This window comes from Podarcis erhardii (genome assembly GCF_964252035.2).
Source record: "Podarcis erhardii genome assembly, chromosome: 4".
NCBI lineage: Eukaryota > Metazoa > Chordata > Lepidosauria > Squamata > Lacertidae > Podarcis > Podarcis erhardii.
Genome location: NC_138508.1, coordinates 25,653,848 through 25,675,516, shown reverse-complemented (window position 1 = coordinate 25,675,516; position 21,669 = coordinate 25,653,848). Strand labels below are relative to the sequence as shown.

Genomic DNA, 21,669 nt, shown 5'->3' with positions numbered 1-21,669 from the left:
TTATCTGGCCCTCAGAACTCCTCCTAAACCATGTGCACTCTCCCCAGCACATCGTTCAAAAGCATGACTCCCCACCACACCCTGCTTGAAGGCTTTTGTCTAGCTATGATGTGTCCTTGGCCTGTGATTATCAATTAATTATATTTTTGTAAAGCAGATTGGATACCTTCCAACATTTCTCAGATGAGAATAGGGATGTCCTATTCGAATCCTCACTACGGGGTGAGCTCCCGTTGCTCAGTCCCAGCTCCTGCCAACCTAGCAGTTCAAAAGCACACCAAAAAGTGCAAGTAGATAAATAGGTACCGCTCCGGCGGGAAGGTAAACAGTGTTTCAGTGTGCTGCTCTGGTTTCGGTGTTCCATCGCACCAGCACTTAGTCATGCTGGCCACATGACCTGGAAAAACTGTCTGTGGACAAACGCCGGCTCCCTCGGCCTGTAAAGCAAGATGAGAGCTGCAACCCCAGAGTCATCTGTGACTGGACTTAACTGTCAGGGATCCTTTACCTTTACCTTTTTATTCAAAACTACTACTACTACTAACCTTATTATTTGCACACTGCCCATCTAACTGGGTTTCCAACATATATAAAAAACATAATACTGCCTTCAGATGTCTTCTAAAGGTTGTGTAGTTTCTTATTTCTTTGTCTCAGGGGTCACATAACTCCATACCTTCCAACATTTCTCCAATGACAAGTCCTAAGGAAAAGTGGGACATTCCGGGTTCAAATGAGAAATGGAGATGGCTTCTGTAAAACCAGGACTGTCCCGGGAAGTTAGGGAAACTTGGAAGGTGTTGCATTGCAGAAATCCAGCCTGGAGGTTATCAGTGCCTGGGCAACAGTGGTCAGGCTACCCCGGTCCAGAAATGGCCCCAGATGTCTTACGAGCCAAAGCTAGTGGAAGGCGCTCCTAGTCACTGAGGTCACCTGGCGCTCTGGCAATGAAAGTGGACCCAGGAGCACTCCCTGGCTACTCTCCCTCCTTGTGATTCCCAGGAGCTGGTTTTCAGACCATCCTGCCTCCAACAATTGTGGTCAAACGTAGCCATCATGGGTTAGCTGCCTTGTCTTCCATACCTCTGTTCCTAAAAGCCAGCTGCACTGCTGACTCAAGCTGTCAGTCACTGTTGCAGTCAGCCAGTCTCTGGGAAATAGAGGGAGCATAGTAAGAGTGGAGAAACAAAATCCCTCCTTTCCTGTTAAACGAGGTGAAGACATGGGGGGAACAATGCAAACATGAACATTTGTTCAGAACTTTGACGACTGTTAAGATCCTTACCTTAATCCTTCCAGTGGTCATGCCCATTAAGGATATGCAACACGTTGATCCTTTGCTTATGGGATTGTGGAGAGCGGGGGGGGGGGGGGAGGAGAATGAGGAAGGGAGGCCGGGGTTGGCATAAACGGATTACAAACAAATTTCAGCTAACTCAATATGTAGTTTTTATGAAGCGTGTTTGCTTTAAGTGGGTTGCAAAAAGCAGTGCTTTGTTTTAACAAATATGAGGGGGACCTGTTCAGGGTTCCAGCCAACTCTCTTTCTGCTCCTTCTCTAGCAGTCTGCTTTTAACTCATGCTACAAGGCAGAATTGCATGGTCTCCAAGACCCCAGTAGGCTGTTTGGGGCCTGCACCTCCCCAAAGGGTTTTTTCCTAAATATTTTTTGTACTTTGGGAAACATTTGGGATCCCCAGTAGATGCTTGTCCATTAGGGCAAATGGGGCACTGCCCCTCCAATTTCAGTCTGCACCCCCTAGCCATTTACACCTGCTTGCCTTCTTGCAACCAGGCTAAGGGAGAGCCAGTGTGGTGTAGTGTTTAAGAACGGTAGACTCGTAATCTGGTGAACCGGGTTTGCGTCTCCGCTCCTCCACATGCAGCTGCTGGGTGACCTTGGGCTAGTCACACTTCTCTGAAGTCTCTCAGCCCCACTCACCTCACAGAGTGTTTGTTGTGGGGGAGAAAGGGAAAGGAGAATGTTAGCCACTTTGAGACTCCTTCGGGTAGTGATAAAGCGAGATATCAAATCCAAATCCAAGGGGGAGTATGGGGACAAAATTAGAATTAGTTGGCTCTCCCTGTCAATGGCTCTTAGAAATAAAGAGTTTCTAAATTTAACCCTCTCATGGCTACATCAACCCACCTGATAGGGTTTGGGCAGATCTTGGGCTTTCTTGCAATGTGGACCTGCAATCCAGAGAACCACTGGGCATGTATGCACCCTCTCAGGAGGTTGGTGAACCTTCTGTTTTTATTGCTCACCCATGATTACAAAAATGGGATTGCAAGATACCTGGCAAGCTCGTGGGCTACCTTTTGCTTGGTGCGCCACACATTCCTAAGAGAAGCCTCTGTTCCACTTTTCAGTAGTTCTCTTGGCAGAATCCAGCCATTCATACTCCAGTGAGATGGAGTTTATATCTTAGAAGGGAAGGATTTTGAAAGAAAGGCCATATTTGCAATGCAATTGAAGCAGATGAGATAGGAAGTGATTATGGCATGAATAGGGTATTCATGAAAGGCAGAGAAAAGGCAAAGACAAATTCCAGTAATTTTACTGGAGTGGTGACAGGTGGACTTACAGCTCAGGGAAATGAAAGAAGAGGGAGCCGGGTGCGGGGGATGGGAGGAGAAAGTCTTGACTCTTCAATTTATGGATTCACCAACAAATTAAAAGGGCCAACTTGTGAGGAAAGTTACATTCAGGCCTGGCTAGATCAACATATTGATCTGCCTTCTATATATATATATATACCCAGAACTTTAAGCATCAGATAAATAATAATAATCAAAATAATAATAATTTATTATTTATACCCTTCCCATCTGGCTGAGTTTCCCCAGCCACTCTGGGCTGCTTCCAATCGAGTGTTAAAAACAATACAGCATTAAATATTAAAAACTTCCCTAAACAGGGCTGCCTTCAGATGTCTTCTAAAAGTCTGACAGTAGTTTATTTCCTTGACATCAGATGGAATGGCGTTCCACAGGGCGGGCGCCACTACCGAGAAGGCCCTCTGTCTGGTTCCCTGTGACCTCATTTCTCGCAGTGAGGGAATCGCCAGAAGGCCCTGGGCGCTGGATCTCAGTGTCCGGGCTGAATGAAAGGTCAGCACCAAATTAACAGGTTGAGTGGTATATTAACAGGTTGAGTGGTATATTTGATAAGCAAAACAGAAAGTGAGAACTTTGGGAGTGAGATTCTTCAGCCTAGGCTGAGAATGCTGCAGTTGCTTGAAGTTCTTCTACAACATGGTGATGAACAGGGGAGTGAGCCCAGAGTACCTGATCTCGCCACAGGTTTCTGTGACTATAATCCAGAGACCCCCTGCCTTTAAAGCATGAGGGACATGAGAAGCAGTTGGCAAATGCATGGGCAACAGCCACCCAACCTGTTTTTCTCTTCTGCAGGTTTTCTCCTAAGCCTGGGCCCCTAGTTCTTATCCTAACGGCCGCTCCCATTTGAATAGCCTGAACAGCAGCAAATTAGCAGAAATGCCTGTCTCTAGAAGATTGTGCTTCCTAGCACCAGCCACTGCTTCTAATTACATCACCATCTAATTATCTCCCAAAACAAACACCTCCCGTGTGTCTGACTGGCATTTGAAATGTGAATGATCTCAGCACCTTGTACAGCACATATTCCTCCCTTTCCAATCTCTTTTTTTATACATAACTTGTATAAAACTTAGTCTGGAGAAAAGCTATAGGAACACTCAGAAAACGTACCCACCTACCCCATTTTTACCAGCAAGTTTGTACCCCTCTTCAAGTCTTCAATATGTGAAGTAAGAAGGCCTTCCAAGTTTAAAATCAGCATAGAAATCCACTGGTAAATTAACAAAACAATACCTACTTAGCCCAAAGCTAAGTAGGTTGACCATTTACACACTGCCAAAATGCACAAAATATACAGAAAAAACTTTCTGGCAATAAGAGCTGTTCAACAGTGGAACAGTCTCCCTCGGGAGGTTGTGGACTCTCCTTCCTTGGAGGTTTTAAAGCAGATGTTGGGCAGCCATCTGTTATGGATACTTTAGCTGAGGTTCCTGCATTGCAGGGGGTTAGACTAGATCAGTGTTTCCCAACCTTGGGCCTCCAGCTGTTTTTGAACTACAATTCCCTTAATCCCTGACCACTGGTCTTGCTAGCTAGGGATGATGGGAGTTGTAGGCCAAAAACATCTGGAGGCCCAAGGTTGGGAAACACTGGACTAGATGACCCTTGGTCCTCTTCCAGCTCTAAGATTCTATGATTCTATGATCTCCCAAAAAGAGAGGGGCACACTGATTTGCATACAAATTGCATGTTAATTTATATTTATAGGTGCAAATTTTAAAATCACTGTACTTCTGATAACAATAATTTTAATTTAAATAGAAACACACAAAAATCTCACCACAGTGGGGTAAATTGTGACCAATTGACCTGTAAGCAAGTGTTAAGCAAGTGATGTATGTTTGGGCAATATATATATACCCTATATTAATTTCACATGGACGCTTATAGGATCTGAACTGGTGGTGAGTGACCAGACTGTGGTATCTGTGAATAAAGGTGAATTCTACGCTGGGACCCATTAGGAAAGAAAATGGAAATAAAACTCCTTTATACAAATCTACGGAATGACTGCACTAGGAATACTGTGTACAATTCTGGTCACCTCACTTAAAATAGGAGATTCTAGAGCCAGAAAATGTTCAGAAAAGGGCAACCAAAATATTCAATGGGATAAAGTGACTCCCCTACAAGGAAAGGATGTAAGATTTGGGACTTTCTTGTTTAAAGAAAGGTGGATATTGGGGAGGGGAGTGAAAGAGATGTGTAGAATTATGAATGTTGTGGAGAAAATGAATTTCAAAAAATCTCCCTCTCACATAATATTGGGAACATCCAGTGAAGCTGAATGTCGGAAGATTTGGGATGGACAAAATTCTTCACACAGTGCCTAGTGACAGTAGTGGGAAAAGAGCTAGCGATAGTCACAAATTTGGATGGCTCTAAAGGAAGCTTAGACCATACCTGTGGTCCCAAGTGGTTCTCCAAGCTAGATCCTAGCCTCAGACTCTGGGCATACCAAAACAAGCTCCAGAATCCCTGATGTGGCACAAAGTAAACATTTCTTGCTGTGTATATTTGAGCAAAGCCGCAAATATCTAGAAACAGAGAGGAGGGACTGTATGTTCAAAGAAAACGCCTGGTGCAGAAGAAGTTTCAAATCATGGTTAGGTGGGCGGGGGGATGTTGCCTTGAGACATGACTGATGTTACACCTTATATGATGCCTATATTTTAACTGTTGACAATATAAAGGGGACTCAGCGGTATTACCTTATCCTGCCTAATGAATGTTATCGCGAGGAAAAGGTAAATCAGTAACAGCTAAGATCAAACGTACCTCTCTTCTTTTGAACACACAATGCCCTCATTTATATAAATTTTCACATTCTGCCAGCCTTCCTCATTTGGACACAACAAATGAACCCACAAAAGGCTAGCACAAAAGGCCTTCGCATCTCCAAATGCCAAAGGACAGCTTGAAATAATGTCCCGAGTGGATTGTTGGGCTGACAAGCCACTGGACTCCCCATTAGCTAGGACCGTCCTTCCAGCTGCGACGTAAACTGTTGGTGTTGGCAGAAGCAGCAAAGGTCATCACACCTTCTCTTGTCTAGACTAAAGGAGAAAACAATTCTTGTAATATATTATTTGTTGTTCCTTGCCAGTTTATTCCTATAGAGACATATCGGGATTTTTGCTTTTTATTTGAGAAGATCAAGTACTTTATTATGGAAACTGGCTTCCATGCGCACATTCTGACTGGCATCTGATTTTTCACTTTCTGCATTGCTGAAGAATGTCACGAGGCCTCCAGAGACAGGCTGGGTTTTGATGAAATGCTCTTTTCTAAGCGAGGCTGCTTTGTAAAAGCAAATGAACCCAACACTTTCTATAGAACAGTTCCTTCCCTTCCCAAACCATTTCTTTTCTTCTTTTGGAGAACTACTCTCCACTTAAGCAGAAGGACAATTTACTTGTTCATATTTATTTATAACCCTCTTCAGGCATTCTGGAACAGTGTATAGTAAACACGTGGGGGTGGGGGCAAGTAGTGCTATTTTTTCTAGAAAAAGAGGTGCTGGAACTCACCACAAACACCTCCCTTGTTCTCTTACAATGGCAATGGCGCCCACCTGAGAGGTGCCGGAACTGAGTATGATAGCTCTGGCCCTCCTCTTTGTTTCTTTCATCCCCCTCAACCCCTGGAAGTTGGAGGGTGCCTGTGTGAAATAGGGAGCCTTCTAGAACCAGGGAGGCTCCCAGCACACGTTAGAACTCTGATGTTTCAAGTCAAGGAGGGCACAAGGTGGCCAAAGGAAGCAGACTCATTCCTACTGCCACATCCCCTTTGAGTGCTTACTGTACGCATTTCCAAAATGCTTGAAGAGAGCCAGTGTGGTGTAGTGGTTAAGAGCGGTGGACTCGTAATCTGGTGAACCGGGTTCATGTCTCCGCTCCTCCACATGCAGCTGCTGGGTGACCTTGGGCCAGTCACACTTCTCTGAAGTCTCTCAGCCCCACTCACCACACAGAGTGTTTGTTGTGGGGGAAGGAAGGGAAAGGATAATGTTAGCCGCTTTGAGACTCCTTCGGGTAGTGATAAAATGGGATATCAAATCCAAACTCTTCTTCTCCTCTATATTTATACAGACATTTGTATTCTGTCCTCCTAGTGCAGAACTGGTACTGTTACAGGTGCCACATAATATTTCTTCTGCATTTGTAAGAAACCAGGGGTGCCATCTCCTGGGGGCTGAGTCCTTCTGCCTCCCCCCCCCAATTTTTGGCACAGATGTGAAGCAAGGAGCCGGGAACAGTGTGGCTTTAGCAGCCAGCTCCTTCTGCTGCTGCTGCCATGGAGGGAAAGGAGGGTCAGAGGAGTGTCCCACCAGTGGTGGCAGCAGGAGGAGGTGAAGTCCTGACGTAACATGCGCAATATTGCCCCCTCCAATCGCCCTTGCAACATTGCCCTCCCCCATCACCCTCCATAAGAAATCAATATTTTTGTGTGGCAGTGCCCACACTTTGAAATTCTCTGCACCTTTGCTGTACTCTTCTTTTGAGCACCTGCAAAAACCTTTTGCCTTTCCAGACATTTAGAATGTTGGCATGCGTTTTAATCTGGTTTTTAGCTTATCGTTGGTTTTAATTATTTTTAATGTTTTAAATAGCTGATTTTAACTGATTTTTTTCTGATAAATTCATTATTTTATGATTTTTGTAAACTGCTCTGAGGATTTGGGTTGTGTTTTTTTTTTGTTTGTTTGTTTGTTTACAATTAAGCAGTATATAAATTCTGTGAACTAGAGCTTATGCAACATTCAGGACAGTCAATGATTAAAACCAACTATAAAAGACAATAAAAATTCTCAAAATCTAAGAAAAACAGAGGAGATGTTTTATTCAATTCTGAAAATGGACAAAAGAGGGGAGGACCTTGTAAATGCAGGTGGTCCCTCTCACTTTGCTGTTCCAATTTATTTGAAGGACCTCAATGTGTATGAATAATCTGCAGTCTGAGAAAGTGTTCGTTCTTTGTCGTACCCTCAGCCACAATCCATAATTAATAATGATAGAATTACATCACTGCAGCTGTTGATGTAGTAGAAAATCTAAATCTGGGCCTGTTGAAGGAGTTGGCAGCGGGGCATTGTTTTACAGAGATCCTTCTTTTGCTACCTATCCAGACGATTTTGGAGAACAACATTGGATGGTGCTGTTATCTAAAACGTTTTTATACTGCCTTTCAGAGCAAAAGGGCTTCTCAAGGCAGTATAGAAGTAAAAGCAAAAATGCAAGAAAAAATATACAATATATAATTGAGCACAACAGTAGCGTAAAATGTAATGGGGGGAATTAGAGCACCGTGAGCTGTTGCCTGCTTCTCACGTGGGGTTGGCAGGGCATTGTGAACTGTTGCATGAGAGGGAATCTTGCAAAGCGGTTCTGGGCTCGCAGGGCACCGTGAGTTGGCCGGCAGGACTTCCCATTGCACAGCTGGGCAGGCACCACAGCATGGCCCCACTTGGCTCCAGTGGACGGGGTTCGCTCTGGCAGCTTGCCCCGCCCTCACAGTGCACCCCACCCCACGGTCCCAGTGTACCCACCCTGGGCACCGGCAAGAAACTTCCCTCCACTGCATTAGATCTGTGTGCACCCCAAATGACAAGATGAAATGGAATGATTTGGGGAAGGTTCTCACACTTCTGAGTTGGCATCACTAGGCAGATCAGGGACTCACTCAGCTTCCAAGAGGCTCTATGGTCTCAGCTGTCAAAAAAAAACACCCCATGGCTGTTCATCCTGACCCTCTCCCCCTGCGGACTGTGAAAACGTTTATATAATTTAGCAGAGTTTAAATGATCCCATTTGAGTTTATGCAGCGACAAGCGGGTTGCTAACTTGTTTGAGTCCTGTCAATAATTATACCTTCCTAGCTGATAATCCCTTTCTGTCCCTCTTAAAGAAAACACACATGAATCTGAATCATATTAACATAAACTACTTTACTATCAGGGACGTGGGTGGCGCTGTGGTCTAAACCACAGAGCCTAGGGCTTGCTGATCAGAAGGTCGGTGGTTCAGATCCCCGCAATGGGGTGAGTTCCCGTTCCTCAGTCTCTGCTCCTGCCAACCTAGCAGTTCGAAAGCACGTCAAGTGCAAGTAGATAAATAGGTACCGCTCCAGCGGGAAGGTAAACGGCATTTCCGTGCGCTGCTCTGGTTCGCCAGAAGCGGCTTAGTCATGCTGGCCACATGACCCAGAAGTTGTACGTCAGCTCCCTTGGCCAATAAAGCGAGATGAGCGCCGCAACCCCAAAGTCGTCTGTGACTGGACCTAACGGTCAGGGGTCCTTTTACCTTTACTTTACTATCAGATTCATTCAGGTTTACAGAGTTGTTCCTGAAGGCAGGCTTAGGTTACATAACAGATAAACTATATGCTAGATAGTAGTCAGTCATGAGAAGACTGCATCCGAGCAGTTACCATTTAACACTCCTAGCAGCAACCGACCAACTGACAAAACTGCCTTGCCACATAGAGGCAGTTACTCCTCTCAGAATGTTGGACTTGACTGACAGCTTTATATCCCACACGCAAGAGAAATTAAACCAAGCTAACTGTGGAAATGTCCAGAGTTTGAGAGGAAAGCTGTGGAAAGAGGAGGGAACATTTCCTTTTCATGCGCAGGTCTAGCTTTCAATCACAGTGAATTATTTTCCCAGGGCACTCCAGAATTAAAAACCATATTTGTTTTCCACATGGATTTGGGGTGTGTGTCATAGGTGCCTTAGTGACAGAACCACTGCAGTTATCATTCTGAAATCTGGTAGCCTTTGTCGCTTTATGGACGAGGCAGTTGGATGTGGCCAAAGCTCAGTTGTGTAGGAACCGCCAAATCCAGTGTATGAGAAAACATTCCTTCTTCATCCCTTGCTCTCGCCAGCTGTTCTTCAAGGTTTTCATCTTCAACTCTAAGAGAAATATTAGTCACCTCTGCAAACATACGTGGGCTGGGATATAGAGTGTAGACTAATTTGCTTTCAATCAGCAAGCACTATATTGGGAAAATTCATCATTGTTGACCAAGAGAGGAGATATTGAAGCCAAGATGTCCCTTTTGTTTATTTAACCTAGAATCCTTCCTCAGAGAGAAGATGTCAGTATTTGGTCCATGCATTTGCCGAACCCTAGACAGAATCTTAAAAAGCAGAGACATCACCTTGCCAACAAAGGTCCGTATAGTTAAAGCCATGGTTTTCCCAGTAGTGATGTATGGAAGTGAGAGCTGGACCATAAAGAAGGCTGATCGCCGAAGAATTGATGCTTTTGAATTATGGTGTTGGAGGAGACTCTTGAGAGTCCCATGGACTGCAAGAAGATCAAACCTCTTCATTCTTAAGGAAATCAGCCCTGAGTGCTCACTGGAAGGACAGATCGTGAAGCTGAGGCTCCAATACTTTGGCCACCTCATGAGAAGAGAAGACTCCCTGGAAAAGACCCTGATTTTGGGAAAGATTGAGGGCACAAGGAGAAGGGGACGACAGAGGACGAGATGGTTGGACAGTGTTCTCGAAGCTACAAACATGAGTCTGACCAAACTGCGGGAGGCAGTGGAAGACAGGAGTGCCTGGCGTGCTCTGGTCCATGGGGTCACGAAGAGTCAGACACGACTAAATGACTAAACAACAACAACAACAATTTGCCGAACCTTTTCTTCCTTTCTTTTCCAACTTAATATGGCCTTTAATTACAGTAATGCTTTATTGTTATTGCTTTATTTATTTATTTATTTATTTATTTTGCCACATCTTCATACTTCATGAGCTTTACAAGGTCACTGTGAGTTAGAGCCGCAATAAGCAAACAGTGAGGTCAGACAGATTGCAAAAAGAGAGAGAGAGAGAGAGAAAGTTCATTTGCAAAAGCCCTACCCTTTCCTGGACATAATGACATGTTTTGTTGCTGGGGGGAGGGGTGAGAGAAAAATACCACAAGCCTGACTTTTTCACATATAGTGGCAACATTAGGAGATAAATGCAACTGCCAGAGCAGCAGGAGAAGTACTGTACATGGAACAAACTTTTGTTTTGTTTTTCTTTTCCTCTTTTATATGAGATGCGTAGCAACGGTGGTATACAGGAGTTTTTCTTGCTCTAATGGTTTTTCGGTGCGGCAGGTTACACGAGGTGATCCAAATAATTCAGCAAGCTGCACACCACGGAGGAGGCAAGCCACATATAGGCTCTCACTTGCTTGCGTGTGCTGGCAATTGGTAGCGCACTGCTTTTTACCTCAGTGGTTTATCCTTTTCCCTTCAAGCTCATGCAACTTTCATGAATATTTGGGGTGCACGTTCAGTTACAAGGTGTACTATTTACAGAATTTGTGGCCAAAATAAAGGGATGGGAATAGGTTGGCAGGTATCCCCCCCCCCCCAAGGCTCTAAAGGCCAGGATTTCTGCTCCGTCTTCTGGCACATCTTTGCTTCCTCCAAGTTCAGCAAAAACAGGAATTCTCCTGCCCCGGAGGGTAGAACCTCAACTGATGGCTTCAAGTTACAAGAAAGGAGATTCCGACTAAACATCAGAAAGAACGTTCTGAACAGAACTGTTTGACAGTGGAATGGACTCCCTTGGGAAGTTGTGGACTCGAGTTTGGATGGCCATCTTGTCAGGAGCTTGTCCTACTCTCAAGTAGGACCCTGGCAGAGACACATGCCCGACTGGCATATTCCGTCCCTCCTGGTCGAACGTTCAGGAGCTTCAAAAGCTTTCTTCTGCCTGAACATCACAGCGACCAATGCAGCAGACATCGGCACACTTAGGGATCCGCAGAGTCTTCGCAGCTTGTGTAACAGACCTTAGCAACTCAGCATTTTGGCTAATCTACTTTATTTACATATAAATACACACGGAGCACTGCAACATGGCTCCCTCTCTCTCTAGCACCAGACAGCAAAGAGAATGAACAAAGGACAATAGTCCCACTTCACGGAACACAGTAACACAAACATCCTGTCTCTGTCACTTCCCACTTTGTGGAATCAAAACATACACTGTCATGTGAAAGACAACAATCCCATGACTGTAATCACGGAGCAGGAATGCTAACACATCTGTCATGGATGCTTTAGTGGAGATTCCTGCATTGCAGGGGGTTGGAGCCTTGGGGTCTCTTCCAACTCTCCAATTCTATGATTTTTTACTAGCACACTGCTATGAAACATCATATGATTAGCAGTTTACAAATGATGAAATAAAGCAATAATATTCAGTATCAGCATGCTAAACTCAAGGCTTTTACACCTTGTATTGCCCTAAAACTCCTTTCCACAGTGAGCAAAACTTAATTCTACAATATATAAAACCCAAGCAACGTGATTACAGGACCACATAACATCTGTCATACCACTCACCTATTCATCTTCAGTTATGCCTGTCGTCACCTGCCGACAACGTCCTTTTGCAGTTCTTACCTGGAACAAATAGACTGATGTCAGTATAGAAGAATGAATGGCTGTATATCTAACACAAAGGAGCAGCTCACCAGGTGGAGCAGAGATGCTACACTGGCTTCTTGGTAGGGAGGTCATTGTTGCTTACCGGGGGGGGGGGGGGCAAGGTGGCAAGGAGGTTGTGCCAATGCGTTTGCACTGCACTGACCTCCTTCCTTATCCCTCCCTTTCCTAGTAAACAACAGTGAGCCTCCTGCTGGGAAGCTAGCATACCAGCTCCAGCTCTCCACTTCTGTTCAGTAGCAGAACATTGAAATCTCCCAGGGCATTCTGATGCTCAACTGGAAATCGACATTCTTTGGGTGGTTGGGTAGGAATTCAAAGGGAGACTGTAGCGCTGAATTAAGATTTATGACACTAGGCCCTATCAGCAAATTTGATTTCCCAGCATTTGTTTTACTTCATTTAAAATCATTTATATACCACTTAATATTCCCCCAAAAATCTATTGGTGGCGAACAATATGTAAATACGATTAAAACGTTAAGACAAAATCGACAGCATAACCTTAAATCAATAAAACGGGTATATAAAAACACATGAAAGCACACTAGAGCGAATAAAACAGAAATTCAGAAGATTCAAATATGTAAAATGAGGTCTGATCTCTTACAGGTCAGGGAAAACCTCAGCAACAAGATATTTCTTTACACCTGAAGCAGCTGTAGGCTGTTGCTTCCCATATGGCGTATGGGGAGGCATTCCACAAGGGCAGCAGCAGAAAATGCCTGTTTTCGTGTTACTGCTCTGTGATATTCTGTATGTGTGGGGCCACATGGAGAATTTCCCCAGATGATCTAAGTGATCTTTCAGGAACTCAGGACTCAGTTAAAATCAAGGTTTTCCTGTCCATTACAAGTGTTAAATTAATCTAGGAAGATAGCAGCAATTACTGCAGTTGTGAATGGCCACTGTGCTTATCTTGTACAATTTTGTGTAACGATACCTCTTGCATTTCATGACTTTTTGGCCCCACTGTTTACATTTTTTATTAATACTGCAGTGTGTAGCTGTAGATAGATGGATGGATGGATGGATGGATGGATGGATAGATGATAGATAGAGAGAGAGACAGACAGATAGATAGATAGATAGATAGATAGATAGATAGGCAGACAGACAAACAGACAGACCAGTGACACTAACACTTCATGCATCTGATGAACCCAAAACACCTTTAGTCTTTAAGAATCTGCAAGACAATTAAAATCAGCAAAGTTAACAGCTAAAACAAGAGAACTTAATGATGACTGCTTTATGGAATGAGGGAAGAATTTTTTGAACTATTTAAACTATTTGAACTATCATATTATAGTATGATGAATTCATGAGCAGGATTTGAACTGTGAGCCACGGAAGGATTTAGAGATTATTGTATTGTTATGATATAAGAGGGGGAAGATAGGATGCAGCAAGGGGGATAAATAAATAAAAGCACAATGGAAAACGGGGTGGGAAGTCAACAAAAGAAAAATCTATTACGTATTGGACTGCTTGTTTGAAATTTTTGGAAATTTAATAAAATATATCTTTTTTAAAAAGAGAGAGAGAAAGAATCTGCAATGCTTTTTGGAGGGGTTGTTATGTGCTGTTGTTTCTCTAATTAGTAATCTCCCCCAAATTAAACAATTTGTTGATATTTATTTAATAAAGCTGTTTGGAAGCAAATTTAAGGCAAGATAATCTGCTGGCAGCGGGTGGGGGAATCACCAAAGGCATTTCATCTCTTTGGTTACAGTTTGCCATGCTGTTGTCAGATGAACCGAAAATTGTATTTCATTTAAAGGGGAAGAAAGGACGAGTTTGGTAATGTGATCTTGTACTTAACCTCACCCACAGTGGTGAGAACAGTCAGGTAAAAGCCATTACAGAAAGAATTTCAGAGCTTCCTTCTCTAGAGCTTTCAGCAACAATGCAACCCATTGTTTACATTTTAATTAACTTCTGTGTCACTGATTTATAAGGAAGATGGATTAGCCTTATGCTTTCAGCTGAATTATTGCAATTTGAACCTATTTGTACCTTCAGTTAAACTCTTCAAAGCCCGGGGAAGATTGTTTATGTCCAGGAAATCGAATTAGTAATGCTGTTACTGTGATTTAATAGTGTTTTGGTGGCTCCCTCAATGAAGAACAGTAATTGGAGAATGTCTGCATTCACATCCCTGGGCTTTTCCTTTACCTTTGCGACAGATACAGCAAGTGTGTTTGTTGGCTTTTCCAACTAATATGGGGAAATAAATAGGCACTGTGATTTTTAGAACGCTGGAAGCCTACAAGTTCAGACCAGGGGCAAGAAGAGGAGTGTTGAATCAGTGGCGTAGCGTGGGGGGTGCAGGGGGTGCCGGCCGCACCGGGCGCAACATCTGGGGGTTAGGGATAGGGTTAGGGTTAGGGGGCGCAAATCCAGGGTTAGGGGGCGCAAATTACTTGCCTTGCCCCGGGTGCTGACAACCCACGCTACGCCACTGTGTTGAATAAACACCCGCAACTTGTTGAACACCAAAGAAAGAACACAGCTGAAGTTTATGTGGCACAGAGATAGCCAATGTAGTACTAAGGTTTTGGACTACAGTCCCCATTAGCCTCAACCAGCACGACCAAAGGACAGGGATGATGGGAGCTGTGGCCCAAAATTTCGGAGATCATCATGTTGGCTAGTCCAGGTGTAGCTGAATACACCAGGAACCACCAGATAGTAAAGAAATGGTTGACCATGGATTCTACCTTACAGAGGGCAGTCTGCTCGTCAAAGGACTCCTCGCCAATCCAGTTTCAGTTTAAAAGTTTAGGGAAGCTTTTAATGTTTAATAGGTTATTGTATTTTAGTGTTTTGTTGGAAGGGTGGCTAGGGAAACACAGCCAGATGGGTGGGGTATAAATAATATATTATTATTATTATTATTATTATTATTATTATTATTATTATTATGATAAAGACCTGTAAGAAGGAGGAGGAGAAGGGATAATGATGTTTTCCATCAAGGTTTAGCACCTGGGCAGCAGACTGACCAGCCACATCAGTCATTTGGACACAGAGTGGTATTCAACTTAATAATTATGCAATGGGACTCTACCCCCCTCCTCACCCCACATACTCCCTAAATGTGTTCTGGACGATCCCACAACCCTCCAGAGCAGATCTGGGGATGGCACAGAACACAAAATGGGGGCAGAAGAGAGACTGGCATTGGGACCTAAAGGAACCTGATTGCTGCCCCAGCTCAAATGTCCTGTGACCAGGCTGTGGATTCAGCAGTGGCTCGGCTGCTCTTACAGAGCCTAGACAGTGGGGATTTGAATGGGACTGGAAAAAATTGGCAGCCTATATTTATATGGCTGAAATAGGAACCAAATATAAACACTTTTAATTCTCTTTTGTTTTAAGCAGAGAGATGCCCTCTTCTCGGCTTGCCCACTTCTCCCTTTGAAGTCACGCAGAGTCTTAAAAGTAGCTTAACTTTGGACTATTCTTTTCCTTCTTAAACCAGAGGGCATGATTTGGACACAGCCCAGCACAATTAATCCCTAGAGATTTCTGTGGCAAACTCGAAACCCATATGAGAAATAAGCGGGAGAAACGTGAAAACTGATGGAGAAAACAGAAAGAGAAAGAAAATATTTGGCGAGAAGAATGAGGTCCTGTGAGAAAATGTAGATAATGTGTTTCTGGATCATTTAAGGTTTCAGAAAACACAAGGGAACAAAAGATTACTGTAATGCAATTCAGCGCCAGGCCTATTATTTAGTAGAGGCAAATTGTTCTCTCGTTTTCTGCACTAAGCTTTAAAACTAGTGCTAGTGAAAAATTGCAGAATGGCTAGATTTCCCAGAAGAGAAAGCCAAAAGGCCAAAGTCCCTGGGGAGAAACAGTAGACTTGGCAAGCCTCAACATACTACAGTAGTTTCTTCAGCATATAAGAGGTGTCAAACTCAAACTTACAGAATAAGACCCTAAAGTTCTCCTAAATGGATGTCTGGTAAAATGTGTAAATCCACTCTCTCTCCACACAGCATTGCAAAAATAGCTGACTGCACTCAAACATTGCTAAACTGATTCAAGGCTACTCGCATTTGCAGTGGACCAACACATTTCAACAGCTTTTATTGGGGTTTCTATTAACTTATTACAGCAAAGCATCAACATCACATTCTGAATGCTTGCTACAGGTCTTCGACTCTGAAGGATGGCACTGGCTGAAAAATAACCACACGGGCTGCCCTTCTACATGGGAAGCGATTTGTGTGAAGCTGTTCCTCCACAAGGGCATGGCAATTTTAATAGCACCAACAAAACCACCTAATGTGATTAAGCTTGCAGCATCCCTGTGCAGGAGATGGAGCCAACTTTGTACATTGAACTTCCTATGCAAAAGGGCATCTATTCTTTCACACAGAAATTGGGCAAAGCTGTTCTTCCTTCTCCCTCTTACATAACACAGTACAGTCATACCTTGGTTCTCGAACAGAATGCCTTCCAGGAGTCCGTTGCCATTCAAAAACCAAGGCGCGGCTTCCGATTGGCTGCATGATCGTCCTGCAGCCAATTGGAAGCCGCAAAAGCCACGCCAGATGTTCGGCTTTCAAAAATCATTTGAAAACCAGAACACTGACTTCCGGGAGCTGATGGAGCTGATTTGTTTGAGACCCAAGGCATTTGAGATCCAAGGTACAGTGGCACCTCGGTTTAAGAATAGCCCTGTTTACGAACAATTCGGTTTATGAACTCCGCAAAACCGGACGTAGTGTCCCAGTTTGCGAACTTTACCTCAGTCTAAGAACGGAATCTGAACGGTAGAAGGGCACTGGCGGCGGGAGGCCTCATTAGGGAAAGCGCCCCTCGGTTTAAGAACGGTTTCAGTTTAAGAACGGACTTCCGGAACGGATTAAGTTCGTAAAGCGAGGTACCACTGTACAACTGTACTAGGATTCAGAGACCTCCAAGGAAGCTCAATGTTGAAAGAGTCAAGGCAAAAAAAAGGGACTTCTCCACACAGTTAAACTATGGGATTCACTTCCATGAGAGGCAGTGATGGCTACCAAATTGGATGTCTTTAGAAGAGGATTAGACATAAGGCTACTAGGTGACCATCAATGGCTACTAGCTGCAATGGCTCTGAACAAAAGGTGCTAGGCTAGGACAGTGCTGTTGTGCCCAGATCTTGCTGGCAAGCTTCCCTTTGATAGCTGGTTGGCCGCTGTGACTACATAGTGCTGGACTACATAGGACTTTGGTCTGATCCAATAGGCTCTTCTTACAGTATTTATCTATGAAATGCTCTACCGCTGAGCTATGGCCCTCCCCTTTTGCAGATCTTTACTGCAGTGTCTTCCCCAGTCAGCCCCCCCTCCCGCCGCCACACGGCTCTCAGCAGATTTATACACAGACCAGGAACAAGATGCTCTCTTGTACATATAACCGCCAAATACACATTCAATAAAATTATAATTTCTGAAATCAGCAAGGCAATTTCGTAACGCAGCGAACGAAAGCTTCAATCAAATTAATGAGCCTTAAACGTGTTGGAATTAGCAGCTGAACTGCTCGGCTGGATTGGAGCCCCCCCTCCAAAAAAAATAAAAATCAGTGGCAGAGTCAGGAATAGAATTCCTGAGCTCGTTGCTGTGAAATGAGTGCCTTTGCTTTTCTGCAGAACCGATGCAGAAAAAGGAACAGAGCAGCTGCATGGGAGGGTTCCCTCTCTCTCTCTCTCTCTCTCTCTCTCTCTCTCTCCCAACTGGCCTGCTTGCCTGAGCATAGGGGGTGGGAGGTGGGCTTGAAATATGTGAGTAAAGATTTAAAGAGCTAAACGCAGACGGCAAACTCAGCTGAGCTAATGGGGCAAACATAACAGTGGACAAGTATTTGCAGCATATTGAAAGGAGAAGGGAGGGCTATTTAAAGGCGTGAAAAATGGCCAGTGGAACGAAGACACTTTAGAATGTCTCCTCTACTGAAAAGTTCAGGAAATGTACTCACCCGCCATAATATCCAGCTTTTATAATACAGTGGTACCTCGGGTTACAGACGCTTCAGGTTACAGACTCCGCTAACCCAGAAATAGTACCTTGGGTTAAGAACTTTGCTTCAGGATGAGAACAGAAATCGCACGGTGGCAGTGGGAGGCCCCATTAGCTAAAGTGGTACCTCAGGTTAAGAACAGCTTCAGGTTAAGAATGGACCTCCGAAACGAATTAAGTTCTTAACCCGAGGTACCACTGTAGTGAAAAAGTGGTTTGCAGAGTACTTATTTAATATCCAAATGTCTTGCTATGAAACAGCAAATGTGGCATTTATTGCACTCATCTTCTCTCCACAAATACTGGCGGTGCAGGAGAACCACCATCCTTGAATAGACTCCCGTCTCTGTTTCGATTATCAGATGTTGAAAAGCAGAATTTGTCATAGGGTTTGTATCAGGTGTGGTGAACTTTGCAGCCGGGGGGACCACATCCTCTCGTGGACAATCTTCCACAGGTCACATGTCAAGTGGTGGGTGTGAGGTCAGAAGCAGAGGTAGCCACAGATGTGGCTCTTTTCTTTGTAGAATAGGCGATGTTTCAGTAGGGCAAAATATAGGTTTCTACAAACACACACAAAATCTTTCCATTCTGCATCCAGGCAAGGAAGAGGGATTGCCATAGTTCAAGGACAGATGACTTGTGTGTCTGGCAGAATCACAGAATCATAGAATGATTGTATCTTATTCTCCCTCCTCCCCAGCTAATGAGCTCATAGCAAAGGCTGGAACCACCCCCCAAAAAACCTTCCTGATTCAACTAAATTGCCCCTTCCCTCCCGTTTGTCAAGTATGATTGGTCAATATCTTTTCCCATGACAGCTGAGCAAGATAGGAATTGTGGCATCATCATTTCATCATTAACCAACCATCTCCCACCACAATTGGCACCATATAAATAAATAACTGGGCCCACAGCATAGTCACTGGGCGCTCTCCTCCTCTGTAATTTGTACAAGCAGCCATCAAATGAAACTGTAAAACAAGCTTTACAGTCAACCAAAATAATAACAGATGTACTGTAAATGGTCCCAGGCTCAAAACACCTTGGAGAAAGTTTGGGATCACATTCATCAGGTGTGACTGCACCTTGAATAGTTTTGCTGTTGGTAAACAGTTATGGCTGCAGTCCTGACCATGTCTACTCAGATGTAAATACCATGAACTTCAGTGGGACTGACACCCAGGTAAGTCAGGTTAGGATTGCACCTTAAGTTGTGGAAGTCCATACTAAGTCAGCTACCATCAGAGTTGTTGTTAAAAATATCATTTTAGTTTAGGGAAACAGTCTGATTTGGGTTTATTCTTCTTTCTATTGTAACCAAGTTACAGTGGTACCTCGGGTTACATACGCTTCAGGTTACATACGCTTAAGGTTACAGACTCCGCTAACCCAGAAATTTTACCTCGGGTTAAGAACTTTGCTTCAGGATAAGAACCGAAAGCGTGCAGTGGTGGCACAGCGGCAGCAGGAGGCCCCATTGGCTAATGTGGTGCTTCAGGTTAAGAACAGTTTCAGGTTAAGAACGGATCTCCAGAATGAATTAAGTACTTAACCCAAGGTATACAGTCACTGTGAATGTGTTTGAATAAAGAGTATTCCTGTGTATGCCTGTAGAATTATTATTATTATTACCATACTGGGTTTACCAGGATTCCATTTTTTTCTAGAGCATCGGAGCAATCAATCTGCTTTTCATTTTGGTCATCATTTACAAAGTAAAATGAAGTACTTTCAAGATACTGAATGGACTCCTCCCCTAACATTGGCTGGGATCCGAAACAAAAACTACTTTAAGCATGCCCAGGTGCTTGGGCATGACCAATGGGATTTTTCTTTCCCCCACCCCCTCTAAACAGCAGGCCCCTCTGCCGTGCAAAAAAAGAAATAAAAATGTTTTTGAAAGTTCCCTTAGTTTCAGAAGGTTTTGCCTTGCACGAATGGGGTGAGGAGGCTGCCGATAAAGGCACACAAGCTCAAAGCTTGCTTGGGTATATGGAAATAGCTGCGTGGTTCCTTTGATTCTGGTCTTGGCTTCCTATGTCATATGCCAACCTACTGCCCTCCAGATGTTTTGGAATCTAACCCCCATTGGCCCCAGCCAGCACAGCCAATGTTTAAGGATAATGGGATGTATAAAGGTAAAGTGACCCCTGACCACTAGGTCCAGTCGTGGCCGACTCTGGGGTTGCGGCGCTCATCTCGCTTTATTGGCTGAAGGAGCCAGCGTACAGCTTCCGGGTCATGTGGCCAGAATGACTAAGCTGCTTCTGGCAAACCAGAGCAGCGCACGGAAACACTGTTTACCTTCCCGCCGGAGCGGTACCTATTTATCTACTTGTACTTTGACATGCTTTCAAACTGCTAGGTTGGCAGGAGCAGGGACTGAGGAACAGGAGCTCACCCCATTGCGGGGATTCGAACCGCCGATCTTCTGATCGGCAAGTCCTAGGCTCTGTGGTTTAACCCACAGCGCCACCCGCGTCCCAATGGGATGTATAGTATGGGTGTAATCAGATCTGGGCCCTGGGCTGATTTGAGGGTTTTGCAATGTCTCATGGTTGCAGGGGGAGAAAGAGATGTGCCCAAGAACATGTTTAAAAGAGGAAAAAGGAGACACATGCAGGCTGCCTGTGGATCTCCTTCTCCCCACTCCTTATTGCTAGACCACCATCCCTTTTGACAGCCCTGAATTGCTCCAGGTGGAACCAATCTGACCCAGGGTGATCCTGGGCCTCCTTAATCCAATCCAGCCAAATCTTGGCCTTATCCAAATCAGACCAATTCAGTTTGGGACCCTGGATTAAGCTGGATCCAATGCAGAGCCCTAATTTGTAGCCCACAGCACCTGGAGGATGAAAGGTTGGAGTAAATCTGGAGTAGATGATGCAGGGATAGACAAAGAACCTGACCTAGTACAAAGCAACTTCATATATTTCCAGATTGTGTTTGACTTAATCATCCCCATAGGCTGCAGTCCTCTTCCCATTAAAAGCAAAATGAATTTTAATATTATGTCAATGGAAATAGACTGGGACTCTTCCAAGAGTAAGTAGGCTTGTCTGGAAAAAGAAACCTACAGCCAGTTATTTGGATTACCACCGTAAGTATATTCATGCAAAGAGAGCAAGGGTGGCAAAAGGTGCTGTGCGACCACAATAACTCTGCACCAAAGTCACATTGCTCCTCCTACCCCCACCATTGCCATCACTATGTTGAGTAGCATTAAAACTTTTCTATGCATGGACACCCTTCTGCATACATTGTTTAGAACCCTGGACAGGGGCAGAAGGAACAGTGTGACTTTGAAGGTACAGAATCCACAGATCATTTCACCACACTTGCCCTCGCTGCATGAGCAATGCATCAACAGGCTTTCTGTTAAATGAAATTAGGTCCATCTGTCCCAATTCGGATTGGATGTCAGTCCTACCCAGAGTAGATCTATTGAAAATAATGAATATCCATTGAAAATAATGAGTACGACTAACTTAGCTCTGTTAATTTGAGTGTGTCTGGATGACATCCTATGTTCCTATTTCACTTTCAGATGCTGGATTTTAT

General features: G+C 44.1%; 3 long non-coding RNA genes across 7 annotated transcripts; 2 read left to right on the top strand and 1 right to left on the bottom strand.

Annotated features, from left to right (window-relative positions):
* Positions 1-616: 616 nt before the first annotated feature.
* LOC309341350 lies at positions 617-14,869 on the bottom strand. Of its 5 annotated transcripts, XR_014156248.1 has the most exons (5): positions 14,812-14,869; positions 11,987-12,046; positions 5,404-5,681; positions 1,774-3,103; positions 617-1,150 (listed from the first exon to the last, which is right to left on the bottom strand). It is a non-coding gene; the product is annotated as an uncharacterized lncRNA (long non-coding RNA). The 5 variants fall into 5 exon arrangements; XR_014156249.1 differs by lacking the exon at positions 14,812-14,869 and having other exon boundaries at positions 11,987-12,172; XR_014156250.1 differs by lacking the exons at positions 11,987-12,046; positions 14,812-14,869 and adding an exon at positions 8,928-9,296.
* Positions 12,214-13,628, top strand: LOC309341429. The gene is made up of 2 exons (XR_014156331.1): positions 12,214-13,097; positions 13,181-13,628. It is a non-coding gene; the product is annotated as an uncharacterized lncRNA (long non-coding RNA).
* A 4,156-nt stretch (positions 14,870-19,025) lies between the features above and the next one.
* Positions 19,026-20,014, top strand: LOC309340346. Its single transcript, XR_014155949.1, has 2 exons — positions 19,026-19,291; positions 19,776-20,014. It is a non-coding gene; the product is annotated as an uncharacterized lncRNA (long non-coding RNA).
* The last annotated feature ends 1,655 nt before the right edge of the window (positions 20,015-21,669 follow it).